At 56.6% G+C, this 12561-nt stretch overlaps 1 protein-coding gene across 3 annotated transcripts in view; it reads right to left on the bottom strand.

Moving 5' to 3' along the window:
- The window catches only part of LOC146057488 (hepatic and glial cell adhesion molecule-like), a 113723-nt gene that overhangs the window by 91450 nt on the left and 9712 nt on the right, over positions 1-12561 (bottom strand). Inside the window, exon 2 of one of the 3 annotated variants that reach the window (XM_083168901.1) lies at positions 5-2464. The exons of 1 other annotated variant lie outside the window; for it this stretch is intronic. The gene's annotated coding sequence lies outside the window, so the exon portion shown is untranslated. Of the gene's footprint in view, positions 1-4; positions 3134-12561 lie in introns of those variants that run through there. One more of the 3 variants, XM_083168816.1, reaches the window with a different exon arrangement.

Genomic DNA, 12561 nt, shown 5'->3' with positions numbered 1-12561 from the left:
TTACCCGTTTTCTCAAAGCGAGTCGGTGAGCCATCTAAAAGATCCGGATCTTTTCACAGATTGATTGCAGCTGTTGTCAGTGACCCGTTTTGCCCCTCTCTATTATGAATGTAACATGTGACTTCCTGAATTGCACAACATTGGGAATCACCAGCCCCCGGGACATATATGTGTGACTCGTGCTGAGGGCGGGGGGAACAAGCGTCTTAACGCGATCTAGCACTCGATAGCAGCATATCAGTGTGGCAGGGCATGCTGAGATGTGTAGTTCCACAGCGGCTGCAGTGTAGGGTGACCAACTTTCCAAAGGGCCAACCCGGGACAGGGGGTCGCGGGCTCGGCAAACACCCCCCCGGGAAAATCGGGGGTTAGGGGGCAGCAGCCCTCCAAATTTTGGGGGGGATATGAAGTACTTTTAGCGTAAACTATATAGTATATAATGGGATTTCCATTCCCAATCCCAGGACTTGCCCTATACTAAGGCTCTTAGTATAGGGCTACTGGCTAGGCCTGGGATTGGGAATCCATTATATACTGACTGATGCATCCTGATCCGATCCAGACAGTCCAGACCACTGCAAAAACTGTCAGCATAGTCCCTTAGTCAGTATAATAGGGGTAGACACTCACCCGGCCGCATGTACAAAGCAGCGCACACAGGCAGGGTAAGTGGGGTGGTACGGCGTACCACTAAGATATATTCTGCCGGTACCCCGTACCGCCATAAAACACAATACAGAAAGCTATCACTGCGCATGCGCAGGGTCGCGTGCCGCACAGGACGGGTCCCGGGAGTCTCCAAAGCCGCGGTAGTCACTGCGGCGGCAGAAGAGGAGGAGAAGAACATGGCTGCAGCGCCGCACAGCCTGACTCAGGACCGTGGAGGGAGTCAGCCGTGGCATACTCTGGCAGCAGCCGCCACTGTCTCCGGGAGGACGGCGGGACATGACAGGGCGCCCAGTGCTGGTAGGCTGGATAGATGTAAATTAATGTAAGTTCCCTCCTCTTACGCTCCTCCGTTTCCACGATGGCTGGGGGCTGCAGCTGCTGCTCAGTCACAGAAGTCTTGAGCCAGCCTGGGTGGAGGTAAATTAATGTAACTACGCTATCTGGCACTGTGGGGGCATATGTGTGGCACTCTTGGGGCATACTTAGCACTGTGGGGGCATATGTGTGGCACTGTGGGGGCATATCTAGCACTGTGGGGGCATATCTGGCACTGTGGGGGCATATCTGGCAATGTGGGGGCATATACTGTATGTGTGGCACTGTGGCGGCATATTAGTATGGACATCCTCAGTTGTGCGGCAGTGGCACAATGGGCATTATGGCATGGGAAATATGTATTGGGTGTGTGACGCGTAACAGGCATTACTGTGTAAATTTTGTCCGCGCGCGTTAGGCACGCAATATCTCTGTAGTTTATCTGTTCGTGTTCTTATGCTTTGTCTTGTAGCCACTCCCCCTAGTGTCAAATGGCCACGCCCATGACCACGCCCATTTTTCGACAGTACCGCTGTGCAATTTTTTCTACTTGCACCACTGGGGCACACTCAGCAGCACACCATCGCAGACTGACAGTCAGCAGAGAGTCGCAGAGTCGACGCACAGCCTCGCAGGCTCCAGCAGCCGTCGGGTCACCGCCGCCGCCGCGCCTTCAGTATGTCACCTCAGGCCAGGGGCTTACCAGCAGGCAGCAGCAGGTCATAACGCCGCGCTCCCAGTAATGCTGCCTGACTGCACCCACCCTGGCTGGCTGCACAGCATTACTGGAAGTGTGGGAGGGGACGCGGTCACGCGGTGCCCGAACTAACCAATGATGGGGATGTGGCGATGCACACCGCGTAACAGCTTCCCCTCTCACACTCCCAGTCTAATGCTGTGCAGGAGAGCTGACCGTCACAACCAACAATTTTATTTAGTTAAAACGGGACTTTCCGCGTCCCGAGCTGGGTTTGGCCGGGACGCGGGATTTAGGAGATCAAAATCAGGACAGTCCCAGGCAAACCGGGACGGTTGGTCACCCTACTGCAGTGGCCAGGTCCCCCACCCCCTGGTATACTAGTGGTATTGGGAGAGGTGGGGTCCTTCCTGCCCTCACACTGGTTATTCTGTGTGGTGCAGGGATAATAGGACTCAATGCTGGTGCCATGTAGTGGGCAGGTGGCACCGCAGCAGCTGCAGTGCCCAGGTCCCCCCCCCCCCCCCCCGGTATACTAGTGGTATTGGGGGAGGCGGGGGTCCTTCCTGCCCTCACACTGGTTATTGTGCAGGGATAATAGGACTCGGTGCTGGTGCCATGTAGTGGGCAGTTGGTACCACAGCAAGGATCCTGCCTGTAGAGGGCACATTCACCCATATGTAGACTTCTAGCTGCACCCATGATGCATTGTGCTCTGCATATGAAGGGTCTCCACTGGCATTTGCGACAAGCTTGCCCCCATGTCTTCTCTGCTTCCCATACCTGTAACAAACGCATTTGTTATTTGACATGTAAGAGACTAAATGGCAACTGATACTGCACCGCCCTGGTACAGTGCCCACGCTGCGTCAGCTCTGTGGTGCACTGTGGCAAAGCGAGTACTATGCGCCAGCTGGGCATGTTCCTGTATATTTTATCTTTGATTTTATTTTCCGTTCCGTGTCTATGTGTGTATACAGTATATATATATATGCATTGGGTGACTCTGGACCTCACTAGTTCTTGCAGTACGAAGCTTGTTTGTATTAATAGCGCCAAATCTCCACATTGAGGAAAGATTTACGTGAATCCAGGGCAGTAGAGAAGCGTGGCCGGAACCTTGGTATAACCATTGGTATATGTGAAAGTTTCTATCATGTCCCCCCTTTCCCTTCTCTGCTATAAAGTATACATGTTAAGATCTTTTAGTCTTTCCTGGTACGTTTTGTGATGTAGGCCATGCGCCATTTTAGAGGTATCAGCCATAGCAACCATACAGGTTTTCCTGATCATTTTCTAAAATGTGCACTGTAATTGGTAGCTGGAATCTGATGGGTTTCTGTCGACAGCGCCTCCCACTCTGTGGGTTTCTGTCGACAGCGCCTCCCACTCTGTGGGTTTCTGTCGACAGCGCCTCCCACTCTGTGGGTTTCTGTCGACAGCGCCTCCCACTCTGTGGGTTTCTGTCGACAGCGCCTCCCACTCTGTGGGTTTCTGTCGACAGCGCCTCCCACTCTGTGGGTTTCTGTCGACAGCGCCTCCCACTCTGTGGGTTTCTGTCGACAGCGCCTCCCACTCTGTGGGTTTCTGTCGACAGCGCCTCCCACTCTGTGGGTTTCTGTCGACAGCGCCTCCCACTCTGTGGGTTTCTGTCGACAGCGCCTCCCACTCTGTGGGTTTCTGTCGACAGCGCCTCCCACTCTGTGGGTTTCTGTCGACAGCGCCTCCCACTCTGTGGGTTTCTGTCGACAGCGCCTCCCACTCTGTGGGTTTCTGTCGACAGCGCCTCCCACTCTGTGGGTTTCTGTCGACAGCGCCTCCCACTCTGTGGGTTTCTGTCGACAGCGCCTCCCACTCTGTGGGTTTCTGTCGACAGCGCCTCCCACTCTGTGGGTTTCTGTCGACAGCGCCTCCCACTCTGTGGGTTTCTGTCGACAGCGCCTCCCACTCTGTGGGTTTCTGTCGACAGCGCCTCCCACTCTGTGGGTTTCTGTCGACAGCGCCTCCCACTCTGTGGGTTTCTGTCGACAGCGCCTCCCACTCTGTGGGTTTCTGTCGACAGCGCCTCCCACTCGGTGGTTTCTGTCGACAGCGCCTCCCACTCGGTGGTTTCTGTCGACAGCGCCTCCCACTCGGTGGTTTCTGTCGACAGCGCCTCCCACTCGGTGGTTTCTGTCGACAGCGCCTCCCACTCGGTGGTTTCTGTCGACAGCGCCTCCCACTCGGTGGTTTCTGTCGACAGCGCCTCCCACTCGGTGGTTTCTGTCGACAGCGCCTCACTCTGTGGGTTTCTGTCGACAGCGCCTCCCACTCGGTGGTTTCTGTCGACAGCGCCTCCCACTCGGTGGTTTCTGTCGACAGCGCCTCCCACTCGGTGGTTTCTGTCGACAGCGCCTCCCACTCGGTGGTTTCTGTCGACAGCGCCTCACTCTGTGGGTTTCTGTCGACAGCGCCTCACTCTGTGGGTTTCTGTCGACAGCGCCTCCCACTCGGTGGTTTCTGTCGACAGCGCCTCCCACTCGGTGGTTTCTGTCGACAGCGCCTCCCACTCGGTGGTTTCTGTCGACAGCGCCTCCCACTCGGTGGTTTCTGTCGACAGCGCCTCCCACTCGGTGGTTTCTGTCGACAGCGCCTCCCACTCGGTGGTTTCTGTCGACAGCGCCTCCCACTCGGTGGTTTCTGTCGACAGCGCCTCCCACTCGGTGGTTTCTGTCGACAGCGCCTCCCACTCGGTGGTTTCTGTCGACAGCGCCTCCCACTCTGTGGGTTTCTGTCGACAGCGCCTCCCACTCTGTGGGTTTCTGTCGACAGCGCCTCCCACTCTGTGGGTTTCTGTCGACAGCGCCTCCCACTCTGTGGGTTTCTGTCGACAGCGCCTCCCACTCTGTGGGTTTCTGTCGACAGCGCCTCCCACTCTGTGGGTTTCTGTCGACAGCGCCTCCCACTCTGTGGGTTTCTGTCGACAGCGCCTCCCACTCTGTGGGTTTCTGTCGACAGCGCCTCCCACTCTGTGGGTTTCTGTCGACAGCGCCTCCCACTCTGTGGGTTTCTGTCGACAGCGCCTCCCACTCTGTGGGTTTCTGTCGACAGCGCCTCCCACTCTGTGGGTTTCTGTCGACAGCGCCTCCCACTCTGTGGGTTTCTGTCGACAGCGCCTCCCACTCTGTGGGTTTCTGTCGACAGCGCCTCCCACTCTGTGGGTTTCTGTCGACAGCGCCTCCCACTCTGTGGGTTTCTGTCGACAGCGCCTCCCACTCTGTGGGTTTCTGTCGACAGCGCCTCCCACTCTGTGGGTTTCTGTCGACAGCGCCTCCCACTCTGTGGGTTTCTGTCGACAGCGCCTCCCACTCTGTGGGTTTCTGTCGACAGCGCCTCCCACTCTGTGGGTTTCTGTCGACAGCGCCTCCCACTCTGTGGGTTTCTGTCGACAGCGCCTCCCACTCTGTGGGTTTCTGTCGACAGCGCCTCCCACTCTGTGGGTTTCTGTCGACAGCGCCTCCCACTCTGTGGGTTTCTGTCGACAGCGCCTCCCACTCTGTGGGTTTCTGTCGACAGCGCCTCCCACTCTGTGGGTTTCTGTCGACAGCGCCTCCCACTCTGTGGGTTTCTGTCGACAGCGCCTCCCACTCTGTGGGTTTCTGTCGACAGCGCCTCCCACTCTGTGGGTTTCTGTCGACAGCGCCTCCCACTCTGTGGGTTTCTGTCGACAGCGCCTCCCACTCTGTGGGTTTCTGTCGACAGCGCCTCCCACTCTGTGGGTTTCTGTCGACAGCGCCTCCCACTCTGTGGGTTTCTGTCGACAGCGCCTCCCACTCTGTGGGTTTCTGTCGACAGCGCCTCCCACTCTGTGGGTTTCTGTCGACAGCGCCTCCCACTCTGTGGGTTTCTGTCGACAGCGCCTCCCACTCTGTGGGTTTCTGTCGACAGCGCCTCCCACTCTGTGGGTTTCTGTCGACAGCGCCTCCCACTCTGTGGGTTTCTGTCGACAGCGCCTCCCACTCTGTGGGTTTCTGTCGACAGCGCCTCCCACTCTGTGGGTTTCTGTCGACAGCGCCTCCCACTCTGTGGGTTTCTGTCGACAGCGCCTCCCACTCTGTGGGTTTCTGTCGACAGCGCCTCCCACTCTGTGGGTTTCTGTCGACAGCGCCTCCCACTCGGTGGTTTCTGTCGACAGCGCCTCCCACTCGGTGGTTTCTGTCGACAGCGCCTCCCACTCGGTGGTTTCTGTCGACAGCGCCTCCCACTCGGTGGTTTCTGTCGACAGCGCCTCCCACTCGGTGGTTTCTGTCGACAGCGCCTCCCACTCGGTGGTTTCTGTCGACAGCGCCTCACTCTGTGGGTTTCTGTCGACAGCGCCTCCCACTCGGTGGTTTCTGTCGACAGCGCCTCCCACTCGGTGGTTTCTGTCGACAGCGCCTCCCACTCGGTGGTTTCTGTCGACAGCGCCTCCCACTCGGTGGTTTCTGTCGACAGCGCCTCACTCTGTGGGTTTCTGTCGACAGCGCCTCACTCTGTGGGTTTCTGTCGACAGCGCCTCCCACTCGGTGGTTTCTGTGGACAGCGCCTCACTCTGTGGGTTTCTGTCGACAGCGCCTCCCACTCGGTGGTTTCTGTCGACAGCGCCTCCCACTCGGTGGTTTCTGTCGACAGCGCCTCCCACTCGGTGGTTTCTGTCGACAGCGCCTCCCACTCGGTGGTTTCTGTCGACAGCGCCTCCCACTCGGTGGTTTCTGTCGACAGCGCCTCCCACTCGGTGGTTTCTGTCGACAGCGCCTCCCACTCGGTGGTTTCTGTCGACAGCGCCTCCCACTCGGTGGTTTCTGTCGACAGCGCCTCCCACTCGGTGGTTTCTGTCGACAGCGCCTCCCACTCGGTGGTTTCTGTCGACAGCGCCTCCCACTCGGTGGTTTCTGTCGACAGCGCCTCCCACTCGGTGATTTCTGTCGACAGCGCCTCCCACTCGGTGGTTTCTGTCGACAGCGCCTCCCACTCGGTGGTTTCTGTCGACAGCGCCTCCCACTCGGTGGTTTCTGTCGACAGCGCCTCCCACTCGGTGGTTTCTGTCGACAGCGCCTCACTCTGTGGGTTTCTGTCGACAGCGCCTCCCACTCGGTGGTTTCTGTCGACAGCGCCTCCCACTCGGTGGTTTCTGTCGACAGCGCCTCCCACTCGGTGGTTTCTGTCGACAGCGCCTCCCACTCGGTGGTTTCTGTCGACAGCGCCTCACTCTGTGGGTTTCTGTGGACAGCGCCTCACTCTGTGGGTTTCTGTCGACAGCGCCTCACTCTGTGGGTTTCTGTGGACAGCGCCTCACTCTGTGGGTTTCTGTCGACAGCGCCTCCCACTCGGTGGTTTCTGTCGACAGCGCCTCCCACTCGGTGGTTTCTGTCGACAGCGCCTCCCACTCGGTGGTTTCTGTCGACAGCGCCTCCCACTCGGTGGTTTCTGTCGACAGCGCCTCCCACTCGGTGGTTTCTGTCGACAGCGCCTCCCACTCGGTGGTTTCTGTCGACAGCGCCTCCCACTCGGTGGTTTCTGTCGACAGCGCCTCCCACTCGGTGGTTTCTGTCGACAGCGCCTCCCACTCGGTGGTTTCTGTCGACAGCGCCTCCCACTCGGTGGTTTCTGTCGACAGCGCCTCCCACTCGGTGGTTTCTGTCGACAGCGCCTCCCACTCGGTGGTTTCTGTCGACAGCGCCTCCCACTCGGTGGTTTCTGTCGACAGCGCCTCCCACTCGGTGGTTTCTGTCGACAGCGCCTCCCACTCGGTGGTTTCTGTCGACAGCGCCTCCCACTCGGTGGTTTCTGTCGACAGCGCCTCCCACTCGGTGGTTTCTGTCGACAGCGCCTCCCACTCGGTGGTTTCTGTCGACAGCGCCTCCCACTCGGTGGTTTCTGTCGACAGCGCCTCCCACTCGGTGGTTTCTGTCGACAGCGCCTCCCACTCGGTGGTTTCTGTCGACAGCGCCTCACTCTGTGTGTTTCTGTGGACAGCGCCTCACTCTGTGGTTTCTGTGGACAGCGCCTCACTCTGTGGTTTCTGTGGACAGCACCTCACTCTGTGGTTTCTGTGGACAGCGCCTCACTCTGTGGTTTCTGAGATGTCCCATGCATGGCATTGAGGGGACAGTTATAGAATTAGGGTACAATGAGCCCCCTGGAGTATGTGAGCTGTGTGCATACGTTATAATACACTTTTCTATATAAGGCACCAAATTCATCCCCTTCCCCGACATTCGGGATCTGCGTATGCGCGATGGCCAAACCCCTGGAACGAACAGCTTCAGGAGGGGCGGGCAGGGTGCGGCAGCAGGGGAACGGTGGGCGGCGTTTACCTGCAGACATACGCAGCCTCGCAATCAGGTGTGGATCAGGCTCGATGTACAATACACAATGGCAGATTACAGCACGCTCACCCCAAACACCACTGTGACCAATCATATAACCCCATCCAGTGGTCTAGGGAGGCCACCTAGGTGCATATGATATACACCTCCCCCAGTGAGCACAGCATGGGGCATAACTAGACCTAGACTTATGTCAACCCTCCTGCATGTCGACCTAATGACTGTCTAACAACTTGCTGGTGACCAACTGACCCGCTCCCCTTTGCTGCATATAACAGCACCTCCAAGGTCTGCCCTCTGTCAGCTACCACTGTAAGAAGCCTGATCCGTCGTCAGTGACCAGCCGACACCAGCCCTGTGTGTCAGCAGCGTGTCAACGTGTACACCGCAGCAAGCAGTACTCAGGTGCCAGTGTGTGGACATGAGTAACTAACCGTGGTTCCGGATGCCACGTGGTCTGGTGGAGGCAGTAATATTCCCGCCCACTGCGTAATGGGTGGAGTTAGTAACAGATGGGAATCCCCTATTGGCCAGGTCCCATAAGACCAGATCCCTGCCTGTGACAGCGAAGGGCGTAGCAGGCGTCCAGTCACAGCAATGTGCCCACAAAATCCTGCCACGTAGACATATAAGGACTCGGGTTATAAAGTGGGAAGCACATTCTCCGCTGGGACAGCTCTGTGTCGGTGGGTAAGTAATGCTGCATGTAACTAGGGCTATACCTGATCCATCCAGCCCGAGTGGCGAATGGTGGGGTGCAGACAGGTTTAGCAGGTATCTCCCACAGTGATATTTATTGGGTACAATGTGCCAAACCTATCATAACACCTGCCAAGTAGCCGCAGGAATTTCCCTGGGGTTCTCTTATTTCTGGGTGTGGAGAGGAAGAGGTCTGAGCGGAGGTGTGTCAGTGTTACGTTTGGGGAGGAAGAGGTCTGAGCAGAGGTGTGTCAGTGTTATGTTTGGGTAGGAAGAGGTCTGAGCGGAGGTGTGTCAGTGTTATGTTTGGGGAGGAAGAGGTCTGAGCGGAGGTGTGTCAGTGTTATGTTTGGGGAGGAAGAGGTCTGAGCGGAGGTGTGTCAGTGTTATGCTTGGGGAGGAAGAGGTCTGAGCGGAGGTATGTCAGTGCTATGTTTGGGGAGGAAGAGGTCTGAGCGGAGGCGTGTCAGTGCTATGTTTGGGGAGGAAGAGGTCTGAGCGGAGGTGTGTCAGTGTTATGCTTGGGGAGGAAGAGGTCTGAGCGGAGGTGTGTCAGTTCTGAGGAGAGGAAGAGATCTGAGCGGAGGTGTGTCGGTGTTATGTTTGGGGAGGAAGAGGTCTGAGCAGAGGTGTGTCAGTGTTATGCTTGGGGAGGAAGAGGTCTGAGCGGAGGTGTTTCAGTGCTATGTTTGGGGAGGAAGAGGTCTGAGCGGAGGTGTGTCAGTGTTATGCTTGGGGAGGAAGAGGTCTGAGCGGAGGTGTGTCAGTTCTGAGGAGAGGAAGAGGTCTGAGCGGAGGTGTGTCAGTGTTATGTTTGGGGAGGAAGAGGTCTGAGCGGAGGTGTGTCAGTGCTATGTTTGGGGAGGAAGAGGTCTGAGCGGAGGTGTTTCAGTGCTATGTTTGGGGAGGAAGAGGTCTGAGCGGAGGTGTGTCAGTTCTGAGGAGAGGAAGAGATCTGAGCGGAGGTGTGTCAGTTCTGAGGAGAGGAAGAGGTCTGATCGGAGGTGTGTCAGTGTAATGTTTGGGGAGGAAGAGGTCTGAGCGGAGGTGTGTCAGTGTTATGTTTGGGGAGGAAGAGGTCTGAGCGGAGGTGTGTCAGTGTTATGTTTGGGGAGGAAGAGGTCTGAGCAGAGGTGTGTCGGTGTTACGTTTGGGGAGGAAGAGGTCTGAGCGGAGGTGTGTCAGTGTTATGTTTGGGTAGGAAGAGGTCTGAGCGGAGGTGTGTCAGTGTTATGTTTGGGGAGGAAGAGGTCTGAGCGGAGGTGTGTCAGTGTTATGCTTGGGGAGGAAGAGGTCTGAGCGGAGGTGTGTCAGTGCTATGTTTGGGGAGGAAGAGGTCTGAGCGGAGGCGTGTCAGTGCTATGTTTGGGGAGGAAGAGGTCTGAGCGGAGGTGTGTCAGTGTTATGCTTGGGGAGGAAGAGGTCTGAGCGGAGGTGTGTCAGTTATGAGGAGAGGAAAGAGATCTGAGCGGAGGTGTGTCGGGAGTTATGTTTGGGGAGGAAGAGGTCTGAGCAGAGGTGTGTCAGTGTTATGCTTGGGGAGGAAGAGGTCTGAGCGGAGGTGTTCAGTGCTATGTTTGGGGAGGAAGAGGTCTGAGCGGAGGTGTGTCAGTGTTATGCTTGGGGAGGAAGAGGTCTGAGCGGAGGTGTGTCAGTTCTGAGGAGAGGAAGAGGTCTGAGCGGAGGTGTGTCAGTGTTATGTTTGGGGAGGAAGAGGTCTGAGCGGAGGTGTGTCAGTGCTATGTTTGGGGAGGAAGAGGTCTGAGCGGGGTGTTTCAGTGCTATGTTTGGGGAGGAAGAGGTCTGAGCGGAGGTGTGTCAGTTCTGAGGAGAGGAAGAGATCTGAGCGGAGGTGTGTCAGTTCTGAGGAGAGGAAGAGGTCTGATCGGAGGTGTGTCAGTGTAATGTTTGGGGAGGAAGAGGTCTGAGCGGAGGTGTGTCAGTGTTATGTTTGGGGAGGAAGAGGTCTGAGCGGAGGTGTGTCAGTGTTATGTTTGGGGAGGAAGTGGTCTGAGCGGAGGTGTGTCAGTGTTATGTTTGGGGAGGAAGAGGTCTGAGCAGAGGTGTGTCAGTTCTGAGGAGAGGAAGAGGTCTGATCGGAGGTGTGTCAGTGTAATGTTTGAGGAGGAAGAGGTCTGAGCGGAGGTGTGTCAGTGTTATGTTTGGGGAGGAAGAGGTCTGAGCGGAGGTGTGTCAGTGCTATGTTTGGGGAGGAAGAGGTCTGAGCGGAGGTGTGTCGGTGTTATGTTTGGGGAGGAAGAGGTCTGAGCAGAGGTGTGTCAGTGTTATGCTTGGGGAGGAAGAGGTCTGAGCGGAGGTGTGTCAGTTCTGAGGAGAGGAAGAGGTCTGAGCGGAGGTGTGTCAGTGTTATGTTTGGGGAGGAAGAGGTCTGAGCGGAGGTGTGTCAGTGTTATGTTTGGGGAGGAAGAGGTCTGAGCAGAGGTGTGTCAGTGGTATGTTTGGGGAGGAAGAGGTCTGAGCGGAGGTGTGTCAGTGTTATGTTTGGGGAGGAAGAGGTCTGAGCGGAGGTGTGTCAGTTCTGAGGAGAGGAAGAGGTCTGATCGGAGGTGTGTCAGTGTTATGTTTGGGGAGGAAGAGGTCTGAGCGGAGGTGTGTCAGTGTTATGTTTGGGGAGGAAGAGGTCTGATCGGAGGTGTGTCAGTGCTATGTTTGGGGAGGAAGAGGTCTGAGACGAGGTGTGTCAGTGTTATGTTTGGGGAGGAAGAGGTCTGAGCCGAGGTGTGTCAGTGTTATGTTTGGGGAGGAAGAGGTCTGAGCGGAGGTGTGTCAGTGTTATGTTTGGGGAGGAAGAGGTCTGAGCAGAGGTGTGTCAGTGTTATGTTTGGGGAGGAAGAGATCTGAGCGGAGGTGTGTCAGTTCTGAGGAGAGGAAGAGGTCTGAGCGGAGGTGTGTCAGTGTTATGTTTGGGAGGAAGAGGTCTGAGCGGAGGTGTGTCAGTGTTATGTTTGGGGAGGAAGAGGTCTGAGCGGAGGTGTGTCAGTGTTATGTTTGGGGAGGAAGAGGTCTGAGCGGAGGTGTGTCAGTTCTGAGGAGAGGAAGAGGTCTGAGCGGAGGTGTGTCAGTGTTATGTTTGGGGAGGAAGAGGTCTGAGCGGAGGTGTGTCAGTGCTATGTTTGGGGAGGAAGAGGTCTGAGCGGAGGTGTGTCAGTTCTGAGGAGAGGAAGAGGTCTAAGCGGAGGTGTGTCAGTGTTATGTTTGGGGAGGAAGAGGTCTGAGCGGAGGTGTGTCAGTGTTATGTTTGGGGAGGAAGAGGTCTGAGCGGAGGTGTGTCAGTGTTATGTTTGGGGAGGAAGAGGTCTGAGCGGAGGTGTGTCAGTGCTATGTTTGGGGAGGAAGAGGTCTGAGCGGAGGTGTGTCAGTGTTATGTTTGGGGAGGAAGAGGTCTGAGCGGAGGTATGTCAGTGCTATGCTTGGGGAGGAAGAGGTCTGAGCGGAGGTTTGTCAGTGTTATGTTTGGGGAGGAAGAGGTCTGAGCGGAGGTGTGTCAGTGTTATGTTTGGGGAGGAAGAGGTCTGAGCGGAGGTATATCAGTGCTATGCTTGGGGAGGAAGAGGTCTGAGCGGAGGTTTGTCAGTGTTATGTTTGGGGAGGAAGAGGTCTGAGCGGAGGTGTGTCAGTGCTATGTTTGGGGAGGAAGAGGTCTGAGCGGAGGTGTGTCAGTGTTATGTTTGGGGAGGAAGAGGTCTGAGCGGAGGTTTGTCAGTGTTATGTTTGGGGAGGAAGAGGTCTGAGCGGAGGTGTGTCAGTGTTATGTTTGGGGAGGAAGAGGTCTGAGCGGAGGTTTGTCAGTGTTATGTTTGGGGAGGAAGAGGT

This window comes from Crinia signifera, chromosome 1, assembly GCF_055691185.1.
Source record: "Crinia signifera chromosome 1, ASM5569118v1, whole genome shotgun sequence".
NCBI lineage: Eukaryota > Metazoa > Chordata > Amphibia > Anura > Myobatrachidae > Crinia > Crinia signifera.
Note: the sequence above shows the minus strand (reverse complement) of the source record. Positions and strands in the feature narration are given on the sequence as shown.